The following is a 15,403-nucleotide window of genomic DNA, read 5'->3' as shown; positions in this document are numbered from 1 at the left end:
TAGATTTTAATCGTAAGGGAGCGGGGAAGGGAAGACAGGAAGTCTTTCATGAGTAGAGTGTACAGCTGTAAATTTAATTTAAACTAAAGAAGTAAATATAATTGCTAATATATTTAAATATGGAAAGCATTCAACAGGTGGTGCTCTCCCATTCTCCTGCTACTCTGAGAATTGCTTTAGGTTTTTGGTGTAGAAGAAGTTTAGATTATTCAAGCATTATTTTTTACATTTCACTGAAGAACAGTGAGCAGGGAAATCATTACCACTGTGAATTGGAAAATGTGAATATTACCCTAACTTTTCTCTAAACTGAAACTCTTTTCAATAGAATCATGCCTGCCAGGTGTAATTGTAGTATCTGCATGCCAGAGGTACAGTATGCAAGTTGTTTAATTTGGAATAGCATACTGCAGAGCAGAATTGCAAACAGGAGATAATATAAATGATGTATAGGGATAGACAAAATATAGCTTCTTGAATTTTGTTTACAATTTTTTTATTAAACAGATTTAAGCTGACTTTAACTACCAAACAGTCCAGAATAAGTTCTTGGTATTTACAAATGTATTTGTATGTTCACCATGATGGTGAAGGATGATACTTTTGAAGGGACGAAATGCAAAGAGATTTGGGCTTCCGAGTCCCTTTCCAGCTTCCAGAAATCTCAGTATACTTTATTCTAAGTATCTTCAGAAAGCATATCTATGGGTATCTGTACGCTGTGCAGAGCAAATACGTTTTGAGTATTCTTTATTCAACATTTGGTCACAATCACTGGCCCTGATTCACATGGTATGCTTTCTGGTTCCTCACTGGATGTAGTTTTTATAAACAGAAGATCCTCATCTGCCCTTAGAGAGATTCACATTTCTTAGGAATAGTTGTATGAGCTAAGCAAGGCTAGACTGTTTATGGGATGAACACTACTTTTCACGAACCAAAGCCTTTTCCCAAAGACATAGGTATACTATTTGCCTTAGGTCTACAGGAAGGCAAATGCACTAAAGACATAAATGTTGTTGTAACGAGTTTAATAAAAATATTTCAGGCAAATTTTGATTTCCAATTCAAAGCGTAATATATTAACTAAAATCTTAAGTATTTTGAACTACCTGGTGTGTTTCAGCAGGTATGGTATTTGCATACCCAAAACTGCTATGTGAATCGCTGAGAATTTTACCAAGTGAATCATAAAACTCAGTGGTGGCTATTGTCTTTCACATCACCTTAAAGCTCTCAAAATGTTTGCTGATTGCTCCAAGTCTTTTGTATCATCATCTCTATCTAACTAAACACATATAATTCAATACATAGACAAGTACTGTATGTGAAGTTGTGGGAAAGAAAAATTCCCATTTACAACATTTTCTAAGTAAACTGTTGAGATCCAAATGTAAACATCCTAAACCCAGGTGGATTTATCCTTCTGTGAAATGTACAAGCAAATTAGCTATAAAGAAATATATTGCAGTGTTTGCTTTTTCGGATTTGAGCAGATTTCTGGTGACTGTAGAGATTTATTATTACTAGCTGTAAATATGCAATACAACCACCTCCCCTAAACCAAAACAAATTAAAGAGACGGAAAGAAGACTTGATAATGTTGCACAGCAGTTGTTCACATGGAAATAAAAGATGCTGCCTTAAAGGAGAAAAAAAGAAAAACAAAACACAGATGCTGAAAGTAGAGGGAATAAGAATCTGCATGCATTTGTTGTTTCAATCTTGGCATATAATGTGAGTGAATAAAGGGGGAAGAAAAGGCTAAAGTGTAGGGTTGTAGGCGAGTAGCTGGTGTGGTAGTGGATGTATACGTGTAACGAAGAAGCAGCTGAGGAGTTGAAGAAAAATCTTCAACAGTAGAGCCACAAGCCACAGCTTGTGAGGCTCAGCCGTAGAGTGTGTGGAATTCTGAGTATTGCCTGAGCTTTGTTGATATATTTGCACTGACTTTCAATTAAACCGAGATCAAGACTTTCTGTATTTCCCTCTCTCTCACTCTAGCTGCTGCTATTCTTGAAGAGGAGAAAAGAATCTTCCTGCATAAGTGGCCATCCTTTCTGTACCTTTCTGGATGGTGCTGGTGACTTGTTACATTTTCCTGATTACAGCTCTAGCAGTTTGTTGGTCATTCCTATCACCAAGATTTCCCGTGACTCCAGCTGGAACTGAATCAGGCTGTAAATGATATGGGCCATTCTTGGTAGCATGTCCTGTAGTGTTACACTGCTCCTGGACGACAACTTTTGTGGAGGCAGGATATTGAATTGCTGAGGAATGGAGTAGGTACATGGAGGTAAAAACAGCTACATAGACATACCTGCCTCTTGCTTTTTTCCTCTTTTAAAGACATTGTAGAATTTCTTCATGTTTTTTGTCTTTCCCTTTTCACCCCAGTAAATTTTCCTTTTTCCTTTCAACTGGATTTTGTGTTCTGCTTGTGTTTCTTAGAGCAGTGTAGCCACCCACTAACTTAAACGCATGGAAATAAGATATTTTAATATATAAGATAAAATTAAGGAAAATTAAGAGTTTTTGTGTTTCTGGAAAATTTCATTTAATGTTTTTGCAGCTTTTGCTCAGAATTCATTATTCTGCTATATAAGAAGCTTGGTTAGGAGAAAGAGTGCTGTGGACAAACAGAAACCAAATCACCGCCAGCTCACCGTGTTTTGGCAGCATCTCATAAATACATGTCTCTTTCTCGCTGATCTTTCAGGAACACTTAGGAGGTGAAATAAGGCTCACAAGGGAAATCAGGAGTGGTTTTTTTTTCCTGATGAAAAGAAATCTTTTTGAATAGTTTTAAAGGAAGCAAAAGCTAGAGCTGCGTGTGTAGCTTTGGGTTTCTGTGCTGGAAGGCTGAGCTCTTTCTGTTGCCAGTGGGGAGAGAGAGAGAGAGAAAGCTCCCTCCGGATGGTAGTTCAGATCACTGAAGGCTTGGAAGCAGTTATGTGTGTGATGTGACCTGAAAGGTTTCACCTCTCGCTGTTGACTTTTTAGAAAGTATAGGCTCCTAACTTAGACATCTCCGTTAGGCGGGCTTAGAAAAGTGATGGTCTATTTATCTCCAGCCTCAAAAATCTGCTAGTTAAATGTGCAAGTCAGTACCAAGTTAAACCTTGCAGGTGCATATAGGTTCCTGTGCTTATGCAAGTAGTTACGAAGGTAGCACCTGTCTTTTGTGGGTTTTGCAGTACTCCCAGCCTAGTTGGTATCATTGTTTTCTTTATACCGTGTGACTATCCAGCATGAAATAAAAGTGTCAGAATCTATTCCTTGTAGAATAACTTGCTATTTTCATATTTCTGCAGTGTAGCACATGCAGCTTAGTGATGGGGGAGATTTTGGTCCTATTCCTTCCCTTGCTGGGTTCATCAACATAGAACAGGAATTGTGGTATGATTCTAAGGGTCTAAGAGTCAGCTTGGATTTAGGAAGGATTCAAGAGGTGAATCTTTTTGTTGTTTTACATTGTATTTAAGATGTTTGAGATATAAAACCTAGTGAAAACAGATCTTTTATGGCAAAATCCTCCCTTAGTTAACATGGAACAGTAATCATCTTGTGGCTTGGCTAGATTGTGTTAAGTGTTAATCATCACATCATGTGCTTCTTTCAAGATGGAGTGTCTTACATTCCCTTGCTAAACTTTCCCTTTCCCAACTCTAGTCCTGTCTTAGCTCAAAAGTCCTTTTAAAGTAGATATCTTTCCTGTATAGGGCAATCTGGTTTGCAATGTAAAAACAGTTTTCCAGGGATACACTTAAATTGTTTTACCGATGTTATTTTTTTAATCTAAACTTCCTTCCTCTTGAGAGCTGAGCCTTCAAAGTATAACAGTGCTGAAGGGACTTCTGAAAGAGCATAAAGGCCTTTTAAAGTATGACTTTTATGATATGAGCCATTTACCTGCCCAAACTTGCCTGTACTGTCTTACTTAAATGTATTAGCAACATATTAGTATTTACTATCATGAGGAAGGAGCACAGTTTAATCACAGGTGTGTACTTACTTGTGGACGTAAACGCAAGTACAGACAGGTATAAGGTGTGATAGAGGAAAGGCTCAACCTGTTCTGGCTGGAGTCACCTGTGAAGCTGTGGTTAATGGGAGTAGCCTCAGGACCGTCACGTCTCTTACATCGCTCTGGTCATGCAGACTCTTCTGTCTGATGTGCGCATATTGTACATAGTGTAAAATTCTTGTTGATGCTCAGCTTTCACTGTGGAATTAACCCCATGTTCACCTTCATCACAATGTAGCAGCGATGTCTGTGGGATGGAGAGGTGGTTGGTTGTGCTCTCTGGTGTCTGTTGCCCTGTTAAGTGGGAGCAGGAATCCTGCCTTGCTTCTCTCTGCTCTGCTGGGGAGGGTTACTGCACTCTGTAAATAAGCTCCTCATTTATTTCACCTCAGTCAAGTTTTTAATTTTTTTTTGTCCCGCTTCTCTTGACCTGTGTACAGAGTATGCTCTCTAAAAATATGTGCTCTTCCAGTGTCCTGCAACTTTGGAAGTCAGGATTACACGTGTGCATCGCCCTGCAATGCAGTGAAAATGCACTTTGTTGTTCTCGCAGGTCATGAGCTTTTTTTATTACATACTGCAGAATGTATCTGCTCTGGTTGAAACTGTTTTTTTTTAAATGAATGGCAGTCTAAAGAGCTGTAAGAATCCACTGCTGATTTTGTGATGATTTTGTCATATCTGTAATTTAAGAACCAGAAATAATATAATTAAATTACCTCACTATTTACCAGGTTTTTGTTGTTTTGCACTTAAATGACACTTTTTACTCCTTTTGCTTAATTCTTTACCTGTATTGAAATCAATGCTAAATTAGTAGAGAATATAACCATGCTGTAACGTTGTCATGCAATACCTTTATTAGTAGATAACCACACTAAATATAGTATTACATATTTAAAAGAGAGATGGTTTTGACTTTCCAACTCTTACAAAGTAGTGGTGATAAGCAGTTATACTCCTAGATGTTTTGTCCTTTCCCTTTTGTATTAGTATTTGTTTTCACTAATATATTTCAAAAATTATATTTCTATGTGCACGTTATAAAACTGTGAAAATAAATACCAATAAATATTGTGATACTTATTCAGTGCACTGTAAAGTTCCAAGTGAGATGATACTTTGCTTGGGAATTGATGAAGGTTTCCTCAGTCTCATAAATGGTACTAAGCTTTAATGTGGGCAAATGGTAATATTTAAATGACATGAATTTTTAATGCAGAATGTCTTGTTTTGCACTTCTAGAACTATTAGAAGAAATGATATGTTTTTCTCAGCAAATGCATTATAAGAATACATTTTTTAAATTTGTTTTGTGCATTGCAGTACATAAGAATAACCATTTTGAAGAGGTTTGTGTTTCATCGTTACTACAGGATTCTTTAGTGTGATAATTTTTTATTAAGCCCATTTAATAATGTTTAATGGCAAAAAACTTTTGGAAATATATTTTGGCTTCTGTTTCACATCGCAAACCCAGTATTTGGACTCACAGTGATGTAGTTGAAGGCCCTCACGAGGTTGCTGTGCCTCCCCGTGCTACTGGGGAAAGACTTTTCTTGTTCACTGTTGGGACAAGATTAGAGGAATCGAGAAAAATGTTGGAGGATGTGTTGTGCAACACTTGAAGTGTAAATGATCCCCGAAAGTGAAAAAAAGTTAAATTGGAGGTTCACAGTTATCCACACTAGCGGGTGGTCTGTGACAGGCTGCGGGGTGTGTGGTTTCTGGAGGAAATGATAATTTTTAACTAAAGTGATTTGAATTCTACTTAAGTTTCTGAAAGTCACTGAAAAAAACGGGAGTTTTCTTTTTTTTTTAAAGCCAAAGTCTTTATGTTGTCATACAAGGTTTCACAGGAAAATGGGCCAAAGAATACAATTAAATATGCAAAAGGTTAATCCTATGGAAAAGGGTATCCTGTCACCTTGATATGCACGAGCATATTAATGGTAATAGGAACAATGTGTGTAATTTTCCTGTATATTGCTACGTAGGTTGCACTATTTTAAATGATACAAACCTGATATTTTAATTACCAAATACCATAAGAAGCTGTTTATTAATAGTTTAAACTTGTTAACCTAAATATATATACAGTATACACACGCGTGCGTGCATACATTTTCCAACCTAGTCATGTGTGAGTAATCTCCCAAAGCCGTGGGACACATTTCAGCAGTGCTTTATTTTAAGTGATTCTCTTCTCTCTTTTCCAAACCTCCTAAATCCACAAATCCTCTAGCAGCATTTATTGTACTGTTTGACACCTATTACAGAAGAGGCTAAAGGACTTGCTGGGATCAGGATTGCATTGTGCTAGGACACGTGAAAACACGTCAGAGGAAAGTTCCTGTCCAAAAGAGCTGGAAAAGATACTTGCTATAAATAACAAAGCCATAGGAAAAGGATGTCTTCTCATACTGTTTTGAAAATTCATGGCCAGAGCGGGTCTATTGGCCTGGTGACTGACTTTAAAACTCTGTGTCAGCTTATGCGATCCACACCTGGTCATTAAACATGTTACTTAAGATAGCTGAGGAAGGATACCTAAAAAAACAAAAATTCCCAGGAAAGATCAGCTGGTATGTGTACCAGTGGCTGCCCATGTATTCTTCCATGCAGACTGGGCAGTTTTCAAAATCAGTTTTGCACACAGAGGCAGTATTTAACAGTGGTGTTCAAGTCAGAATCACTTTTCTCAACACACGGGCTTTTGCGCTTGCTATTATTGGTGATGTGGAGATTTTGACTGAGAGATGATTGTGGTATTCAGCTTCTTTTCTAAATTTACGGTGCTCTAACCAAAACTTATGATAAAAAATAGCTTGGAATCATTTGTTTGAAGTAATTCCTGAGGTTTTTTTCAAAGGGAGATTTGGGTAGCTATTAATTTTTCCACCTTAACCCAGAAACAGAAAATTCCGTAGGGTCAAATTTTGTCTACAGTTCGTTGCAAGTGTGTCTTGGAGAAGAACTAGATTCCAAGTCCTTCATCTGGAAGAAGAAAATTTTTGTTTAACTCATTTTTACCCAGCCGAGATCTGGATTCCAAACTTAGGCAAAACACCTTTTGACTTAAATGAGTGATGGGAGAGCAGATCCTTAGTGCAGACCATGCTCAGAATTAAAAAAAAACCAAAACCAAACCTCATGTTGCAAAGGTACGGAAGTTGCATCGTGTAAAACTGTGTGCAGCTAGGAAAGAAACTAGTGCAATTTTTAATAGGAACTGTTTACAGTTTATACTTTATATCAGCTATAATATTTTAAAATAGTCGTATTCATTTCAGAACGTCCATTTTGCACTGATGAAGAACAGCTTGATCTCTCTGTCTTCACACCTCACACCCACATGCACATGCACAGTATAGCTCGTGTCTTCCCTGTTGAAACCAGAAGGTACAAACAGAATTCATTAATGTGTTAGGCAAACTCCTACCTGATTCTTAACTAAGTATGCTATTTTTGTGCAAAATTTGCATCCATACATTTAAGGTTCTCTCAGAAGCACTTCACCTGTGAGTTAATAATGTTAATTTTAATTCATCAGATTCAAATTTACACTAAACCTGAAGGGCATTTCGTGCTTCCTTTCATCCTGTTTAACGGTTTTTACTGGCTTAGGTGAAACACTGATATTTCTGTGCTGCTAAACAAAAACCACCAGAAATATTTTAAAATCTCAAATTACTTTTTAAAACATTTTTACCTGTTTACTTGAATAATGTAAATTTAATGTGTTGTCCTGATTAGTCTTTGTATGCATACATGTATATATATAAGCTATATATAAGCTTTATATATATGTATATGTATAAAGTTTCTGGGGAGAATGAAGGGCAAGACAAAAATTCAGCATTGTGACAAAGATTCTGCAACCATTTTTTAACAGTTTCAAGTAATGTATTGCTATTTTGAGTTTGATTAGAAGTTATTTGCCGTTGAACTCTGAAAAATGAGATGTTACTGAAAATTAGTATTGGACCTTCAGTCGTCATCCTAAGACAGGTTTAGTTTCATTTGTATCTTGAGAAAATAAGAATTCACAATATTAACTTAGGATTTTGCTCAGAGAGAAAATTACTTATTAGTACAGTTGGAAAAGTATTCTTGTTCTGATGGGGGAAAAACCTCCAAGTGTACTAATTTGTACTGAGCACTAATCTACATTGCAGAAGAAGAAATTTGCATTCCGTCAATAACATCTTACCAGAAATCTTGGAACCATTTGATTCCATACACAATAAATTTAAAAGCCTATCACTTCTGTTTTTTACTAGTGCAATTTACTGTAACACTCCCAAGAGTGTAGTATTTCAAACCAAAGGGCAAGTCATAAATTTCCAATTGCTAGCAAAGGATAGTAGAGGTCTGAAGACCTCTTAACACTGGGGGAAATAAATCAGGATGTTAGAGTAGAAATAAAAGAATATCAATGAAATGGAATCAAGCATGAAATAATTAATTTTTAAGAGAATCCAGAATTTAATTATAAAATTCATAGTCTAACGGATTCTTCAAAAGAAAGGGTTTGGGGAAAAGGAGAATAATTAAAAACTAGTTTTGACATTCCAATTACTGCCTGTTTTATTAGATAGGTTTAGCAAACGGAAGTGAATTTTGACACACAAGTGTCTGTACACACACAGTTTTAACTGTCGTGTTACAGAGATACGCATACACCCGGCTACCCCTGCTCCCATCAGTCCCTGCCTTTGAAATCCTGGTGGTAGCTGGAGCTGCCCAATAGCACACATTGCAGCTTGAAGGAGTCACACACTTCTCGCCCGCGTTACGCATACCGTCTCACAGCAGTTCACCCTGACCATATTTTAACCCAGTGCATGACTGAGTGCTAATACTGTATAAATATTTTGAAACATATCTAAAAAAAATGTTTGCTTCAAACTTTTTACAATAGAGAAATATATAATTATTATGGTTGTCTTACAAATTGTAATGTGTTCTTCATTTTTGTTAAATATGTAGAAAAACATTAGGGAATGGGGGAATTGAATGTCTGTGTGTGCCGAAATGTATATAACTATTTGGGGAAAACACACGTGCCAAGTATAACATGATGTATAAATTGTAAATATATGAAAAAATCATTTTTCTAATAAAGATAATTTCTGCCAATTGATATGAAAATGAACATGGTATCATTCTTTCTGTCTTCCTTGTTAAATGGTACAAGATGAAGTGTCATCTATGAGTAAGGCTTACCTTTGTTTTTTTGTTAGTAGTTGATTTGATTTGAAAGGTGTTAACAGCCACATGTTTTGAGCCATCCTTTGCTGTTAGAAATTATCTAAACGTGAAGACACCTGAAGCTAAAGCTGACAGTATGTGCTTGATGTTCCCAGTTTAATTCATGAAGAGGACGGAGGCAATTAACTTATGAAAAATTCGTTCAGTGTGAGAATTCTACTTTGAATGATGCTCCCTCAACAGAGGGAGCAGTAGGAGCTAAGTTAAGGATGGCCTGTTAACCTGTGGCACCATTTTCCCGTGTTCTAAAATACATTAGATGCACAAAACACGGTGGGCCTGCATGAAGAGATGATCGTGGCTGCAGAGATGCAGGAGCGTTTTGGGCGATTGTGGAGGCACCATCCAGCCCAAGGAGGAGGAGGTGTCCTGCCAAGAACGATGCCATCCCTGAGAAGAGCTGGAGAGCTGGGCGTGTGGAGTGCTCCTGGTGTGGCAGAGCTCTCGGAGGTCCATCAGGTGAGGATGGGGGACAGCAAACCAGGGCATGAGAAAATGGCAGAGATGTGACACATCTTCTGCAACTTTGATATCAGCAAGCTTGTTTAACGTTCTGGTTAATCAAGACTTAAATCAAAATAGAGATTTCAGTGGAGCAATCAAAATCTTTTCAAAGATCTGACCATTTGTGTGGCTAGGGGAGCTAAAAGAGCAAGGTTCACACAGCACTCCTAAGTGGTTCTGTAGGACCCCATTATCCAGGATGTCTGATCAGCTAATGAAAGTCTTCCTTTATTCCACAAAATGGGCATAAACAAACCCTTGGCAATTAAAATAATGTTCTTCGAGGCAATGGGATGAAAGTTGTTATATAAATCCACAGCATCATTCTGATAAATGTGCTTTGTGTTGAATATAAAAATAACAGACAGGAGGTGAAAGGTTACTCACAGATGTCTCACAGCAGAACAGTCCCATTTATTTGTTCCCAAGATAAACATGACTGCACAGGTAATATGAGAGACATAAAACTGGAATTCTGTCCTTAATGAGGTTTTTAATGAGTAAGGACTGCTGGGCTTATTGTCCTCTGCTAGAAAGCCATTTTAAAGGGACCCCACTCTATTTTTATCTAAACATCCCCATTTCATGAAATAAAATGAAATGTGCCCAGGTTATTGAATCTTTACCCGATCTTAAATCTTTATCTATCCAATGGACAAGTTAATCTGTTCTGCACAATAACACATGGTGATCTGAATGGCTCTGAATGGTTCACCCACAGTGATGACCACCAAAGGCCCATTCAAGTCCTTCAGTCACGTAAAAGAAACAGGAGTCTCTATAGGAAACGGGTGATGGAGGAAACAGCCCCTGTATTCTGGCCTGGAAATACCATTTTGACTCCTGTCTTCCGGCTGGGCCGGTGTTTGTATCCGGGCTGCTCCTCCAGCTCTACCTGCCAGCGCAGCTGATTTCTCTCGTCTGTGAGTCATCTCAGCTTCAGCTTTGATTCCCTTTGCAATTTGGTTCAAAGATAGTCATATTCTCCCAGGTCGTTTGAGTCTTTTCTGATGTGTCTATGGCAACTATCAGTCCTCTAAGACTTTGCTTACTGAAAAAAAATAAAATTTAAGTGATGACAGGGAAACAGAAGCTTTTTAAGTCTGACATATTGTGCATAGCACTGCCAGCAGCGTTCATAGCAAACTGAGCAATTCACCCGGTATGAACACATGTGTCTTCCTGTAATTTGGATGCAAAACGACCTGTTTTAAGGCCAACTGCTGAAGTCTGCTCATCTCTATAAACAGAAACACCATCTACCCTACTTGTCATGGTGAGTTTTTCCCATTGATCACACTAGCCACTTGCCTCTCTGCTTCTTCCAACAGTTTACAAATGGCATCAGCTCCCTCATGGCTTCCACAAATTGCATTGGATCTATTGTGTGATCCTCTGCCACTGCTGTTCTTCTTCCGCTTGGCAGTCTACTTCAGCAGGTATCTCCCCATGTACAGCACAGCTTGTAACTGGGTCCTTCTTTCCACTGAAGAAAGAAAATTCCACACACTGAAAGTCTCTGCATTGATTTCCATATTTTCTCTCTAGAAGTTCCCCAAAAAGCTTTCTGTGGGGGTAATTTATTGATTGTTTATTTGTTTATTTATTTGCCACTAGTTAGCTCACAGAGGATGATCATTACAGAGGTTGACTGCATTCTGCTCAAATCAGTATGCTCAAATCTTACTTATTAAAAATAATCTATGTTTATAATGTAAGCGATGACCGTTCCTTAACTATGGCAACAACAATTTTAATGCACTGACATTTCTTAGCATTGCAGTAGGCAACAGGGGCAGTAATATAGAAGATAATCATGATTAACATTGTTTACACAAGGTTACTGCAAGGTCAAAGACATTTTCCAGTGGTCTCCATGGAGCCCCAGGTGTAATTTTACAGCAATAATCCTTAAAATCCCCTTTGTGCTAAAAAAGCACAAGGTCTGGTGTTTTCTTTCGCTTCTTTTTAGAGTGGACCTTAGCCTGCTCGTTAGACGTGACACATCTAGTGAGATCATTGAACCTTTTCAAAGACCACGTATACAGCATACTGGCGGTCACGCCAGTAACATTTCACACTGTATGTAAAGAGCCATGGAAGATACAAAGAGCAGAAAATCTGAGTACAGGGCTCTAGAGAGAAGAAATACAATATTAACCAGGTTTGAAAGTCTAAGACCTTCTCATTACAGAATTGCGTAGTTCCACTAATTACTTTGGGGACTAATGATGTTTGGCACTTCAGAGGCTTGGTTATGAGCAGCTCTCTCCCTCCGTCCTGCACAGGGAAAAGCAAATCAAGTAGGAACCATAGCAGGCATTTCTCTATTCTCAAGGGAAAACAGAGACTTTGGACAGGTTTTACTCCCAATTTCCAGGATGGTATAGTTTTATCAGTCGAGAGGTTTGCCAAATGAAGAAAAAGCTTCTGCTGTTGTATCATAATATCATGATGCTGATTTTACCTTCCCCTTTCCCAGCAACAGAAATATGGCAAATTGTATAATTCTCCTGGTAGCTGAAATGCCTCTGAGTTCCTTTACTGCAGTTATAAAAGAAGAACCATTTGTGTACCTTGGAGACAATAAAAGTAGTAGGAATGAGGATGACTAGAATAACTTTGATTTTCCTCTGAGAACAAAACTGCTGTTGCATTGATTTAGCCACAGTGAACGTTTCCTAATGTGGGCTTTGAAAACTGCAGAGCATGTTAATTCCTGTTACCCTTTTTATTTTATATGTAAATGTGTGTGAAGAGCTTAAGTTTAAAAATAGGGGCGGGGATGATGCTGAGGGGTTTTGCTATGGAAGAAACTTTCAAATAGGACTAGACAATTCCAAGCATCCTGCAAAAAATGGTGCAAATCTCTTTGAACATGCCTCTCACCTGCAAGAACAGCTCACAGTAAGTCTTAACCAACCAAAAAAATAATTTATTAAACTCTTTAATGAAAAATCAGATCTCAAATTGTTACACCATTTAGATTTTTACCCTAAATAGAAATGCTGGAATGATTTCTGGAAGATAATCAGGTCCTGTTCTGCTCAGCTTTAAATCCACTGCTGCTCCTTCACATGGACGCACTATTATCTTCACAAATGGGAGCACCCAATGTGACCTGAACTATATTTGTACTTCTGTTTGCTTTCACTTATCTCTTCTCTGAACAAAACAGCTCTGATATTGTCACCTTCCTTCTTATTTTCCATTCTCTCTGTCTACTAACAGTTTTCTACATTTCTGTTCCTGCTAGAACATCATGGAAGTGTGAGCTGCACCTTGAACCAGACTTGCATGGTCAGCACATTTCCATGCCTTAGTTAAAAGCATTGTAATCTCCATGTTCTCTCCTATTTCTGTCTCTATAAAAAATAACATTTCATTTATTTCTGCACTGCCACGCTGCAATGAGAAGACGATTTCAGTATTCAAAGCATAATGTCATCCATAACCTTTTTTTTCAGCTGTTATTTTTGCACTCAAAACATTTGGATAGCTTAAATTATTTCTCCTTGTATATATGTATTTTCTGGCATTTCTGAACACTAGCATATTTTTTTCCCTTAATATTTGAGTCTGATAGGTCATTTTAGATCTCCTTCAAATCAATCTAGCTTGGAATAGCAAAGAAATGACAAGTCATCTACAGACCAGTGCTAGGGCTAGGAGTTGTGTGTTTTAAGGGATGCCAGATAGATTTAGATGCTTCTATGGCCTGAATGCCTGCATGTTGTGGTATTACATTCCATGTGCTGAGGACTTTCTGAATTAATATTCAGCATAAAAAAAAGCTTGATTATGTAATGTGATGTACTGGGTTAGACCACCAAATGCTTTGAAGTCAGAGAATGAGAAACCCACAGTTTAGGGTATCAAGAAAGGCATTAAATATTGATGCCTTGAGAAAATGGCACACATCTTCAATTCTTTCACACTGCAGTCTAAAAAAAATTGCAAGCTTACTTCTTTGGGGAGGTGTACGCAGGTAGCAGAACCGGTCTTACAGGCAGAAATAGAGGCAACGGTGAAACTAGCCCTGTTCGATCATGGTATTTTTACATATTTCTCAGAGCAGCGGGTGGGTAGATTGGAGAGTGTATGAACCAGAGCTGCCAGCTCATTGCTCACATCGGTGTATTCCCCAGCTGGTTCTGCATACTTCTGTGGAAACATTTCTTCTTCCTGAAGCTGAGAGAAAAAGTAGGATGTGAGGTTATCTGCAGTGTGATACTTTTACCCTCTTGCTGTCTGTCTGATTGTAATGCCATACTGTATTTGTCTCAATGTTGTAACAACAAAATCCCATGATTTTAGATAGGAAGTTGAGATGTAGTTATTTACGCACAGGCAACCCATGATGAATTAAATACAAATTAACTCAGAGTGAACTGCAGTCTATTACCCCAGTGAGCACGCAGAGTAACTCTGGCTTGGCAGCCCGTGCACGAACGGCTGCGCTGATGGGCACAAAACCAATTACGACCCAGGAACGCTCCAATCCTCCTAATTGCGAAGTGTTCCCACAGGCTTCATCATACTGGTGGAACCCGGGGAAAAGCCGGTCCTGGATTCTTAGTCTTTACCAGGCATTGTGGGGCTTGAGCAGTCTAGAAATGTGACTGTTACTGAGACTAAGTCAGGGCTGCTGATATTTTAGAGACTGGTTCTGAGTGTGTGTGCACGTGTGCGTATGCATGCATATTGTAAAGAAAGAGCTTCTCAAATCCTCTCTAATGTTAGAGGACCCTTATTTGCTGATATTAGAAGCAACACAGACACTTTTTTGCTGATTTTAGCAGCAATCATATGAATGATTTTTAGGGGAACAGGTGGCTCAGTGGTCGGTAAGGCCAGAGGAACATTGCCTGTGTGTGTCGAACAGACCTGGACAGCGCCCGGTGCCAGGGATAGCTGGCCACTTTACATGCTGCTAATATGTCCTGGATGAAGATGTAAAATCTTGTGCTTCCCTGACAGTAAGATTTTATGAAAGTCCTGCTTTATTTTTGGTTGGGAGCAAAATAGATTGCTGGACTGGGAGTCTCAAAGACTAGTTTCTAATGCTGGTCCCGGCATTACCATGTCATGGGATCTTGTGAGTCACTTCACCTCTTTGGTTTCCCTTCAGCTCCTTTTCTGGCTTCATTTTTCACTGGCTTGCTGGCTGGCTGGTTGTGTACAGTGCAGAGCAGCTGTCCTGAACATTTTCACTCTGTCCTTCTTACAAGGGGCACAAAAGAAAAGCTCTTTGGAGGAAACAGCTTTGTTTCCCCTTAAGAGCCTCAGCATGAGAAAAATGACTGTAAAAGAGGACTTAATGAGAGAACTTGAGCTAACTATAACAAGAGGGATCCAAATATTTTTTTAATGAGATAGGTTATAAAAAGAAAAGTCCTGTAATAATGGTTTCGGAGATTTAATCAGAAGAGTTGATTCATATTCCAAAAATGATCTTTGTGCCAGAGTTACTCTTCATTAAGGGCCTGCATTTTAATGGTCCACCAATCAAACTAAAGATCTCTTTGTGGACGAAAGATGGCGGCAGTCTTATTTTAATATTGTGATGTCTTTTAATTGCCTTCCCTGCACAGCCTG

The sequence above is a fragment of the Calonectris borealis genome, chromosome 16, assembly GCF_964195595.1.
Source record: "Calonectris borealis chromosome 16, bCalBor7.hap1.2, whole genome shotgun sequence".
Taxonomy (NCBI): Eukaryota; Metazoa; Chordata; class Aves; order Procellariiformes; family Procellariidae; genus Calonectris; species Calonectris borealis.
The sequence above is the reverse complement of the archived record's forward strand: the minus strand, read 5'-3'. Positions refer to the sequence as shown.